The sequence below is a fragment of the Montipora capricornis genome, chromosome 14 (genome assembly GCF_036669925.1).
Source record: "Montipora capricornis isolate CH-2021 chromosome 14, ASM3666992v2, whole genome shotgun sequence".
Lineage (NCBI taxonomy): Eukaryota > Metazoa > Cnidaria > Anthozoa > Scleractinia > Acroporidae > Montipora > Montipora capricornis.
Genome location: NC_090896.1, coordinates 44,136,629 through 44,138,504, shown reverse-complemented (window position 1 = coordinate 44,138,504; position 1,876 = coordinate 44,136,629). Strand labels below are relative to the sequence as shown.

Genomic DNA, 1,876 nt, shown 5'->3' with positions numbered 1-1,876 from the left:
CCCTTTTTTGCGTTTACTACCGCTAAGGTCTTCAGTCATACGTGGTAAGTCATTTAGGTAATGATTCATCCACCAAAAAAAGATTCCCAGCAATATTTCATTGACAAAGTCACACACAGTTCGTTCCGTAGTGTGTTCCAGAAAGAGACAGGAAGGACACCGCGGCAAAATGAGTGCGCATGCTCCGCTTCGAACACATTTGATTCATTTGATTCGAGCTTTTGAGCTCTTTGTGTTTGAGTTTATTCGGCGGTGAAGGAAAAGTTCTATTGGACCTTTTGATGATCAAGATCTCACGCTCAACATAGACTCGACAGAAAAACTAAGCAGTAGTTCCGAGTTGTTTCCAACGAGAAAGTCAAAAGAGGTAAGCTTATATTTATTTGTTTATGTCGTTTCCATGGAAGTTATCTTTGCCAAACCATGTTTGCTCGACGGTCTGTTTGCTCGTGTTTCGGTCAAACCGTTGAAGACCTAAAAGTTGTAAATTTTAAACTGATAACATTTTTCGTTTACTGTTTTTCGCCTAAGGGCAATTCCTCTAAAAACGCGGAGGGTTTTGACAAAACAGAAGTTTTAACCTCTGACATGTGATACGAGAGCCATGGATTTTTCTGTGACCTGGTTCTCCACAGCAAGAGCAATGGTTTGTATGGTAGATGGTGATGCTCTTTCTTTTCCAGCTCTGTGTTGCTTTGCAGGACACACCAGGTTGTGGTATGATTCAATTTAATTGATCTCTAGATTTCTGTTGATTTCATTGTTCCAGTCATCTGACCTGAAGAAATCTTGTGGAAAGTGTTGATATCTGGTTGGCTGTCATTTTGACTGTCATTACTTTCAAGATGTGAGCAACTGTTTTTATCTGCATTGTTAGACAAAACCTCTTATTAAGGGAGTCAGTTAAGTTGTTTAGTTTTTTTATAAAGGGATCTTTACAAATAGGGCACAGATTTCCATGTTTTTTTCAAGTATCTTAAGTAACATCTGTGCATGAAAATGACCAAGTGATAATATTAAATATTATTGTTTTACTTTGATCAGTTTCCTGTTGTTTGTTAAACTTGTCATTTATTCTTATTCCAGTGCTTAAGTCTAAAACTCTTCCTGGTGTGTGTGTGCTGATCTGGTCAAACCATGCATGGCAAGCAACATTCCAGATTGTTTTCAGAGATTGTGATGAGGATTTCAACGTTGAATATTTTATTGGTTTTGTGATGAAAAAAGCCAGGGTTGTTATTCATCTCTCATTTTTTCCTGCATGAGATCCTGCATTTGACAACAGTATTACTGCAAATTAAACATCACAGATGTGAGCATGTCAGTGATTAAAACAAGATGGTTTCCAAACAGCTCTTCAAAATTGTCTAGAAAAGGGACGATAATTATTTACTTTCCACACCTTCTAAGTCAATGTTTGAACAAGCAAATATAATTTGGTTTTTTAATCCAAGTAAACTGTCTTACTTTCATTAATACAGCTGTATGCATGTTATTCTAGTCTTTCTCTTGCTAAGCATTAGTTTGGATATTAACTTCTGAGAATGCTCCTACTTGTAATAGTCTTAATAATGAATATACGGTACTTACAACAATAAAATTATAGAGATATTTGAGTTACTGTATATTGTGTTTTGTGGTAACACATACCATAGTAGTTGTTGTGGTTGTTGTTGTTGTTGTTGATAGAGTCATTGTGGGTCTATCATTGGGTAGTGAAACTGGATCAGTTGTGCATAATAAAATGTTAGAGTATGAAGCAGAATGCCTCTAGTCTTGCTTGATGTATGATTACATTCCTCTCTCAGTATCTTTACACACAGTGCAAAATTTAGGCTGGATTTTTGCTGGTGCAATGCATGCAAAAGTGAAATCA

The 1,876-nt window shown here is 36.4% G+C and overlaps 1 long non-coding RNA gene across 1 annotated transcript; it reads left to right on the top strand.

Moving 5' to 3' along the window:
- Positions 1–177: 177 nt before the first annotated feature.
- LOC138032571 (uncharacterized) lies at positions 178–1,473 on the top strand. The gene is made up of 3 exons (XR_011128403.1): positions 178–367; positions 532–847; positions 1,087–1,473. It is a non-coding gene; the product is annotated as an uncharacterized lncRNA (long non-coding RNA).
- The last annotated feature ends 403 nt before the right edge of the window (positions 1,474–1,876 follow it).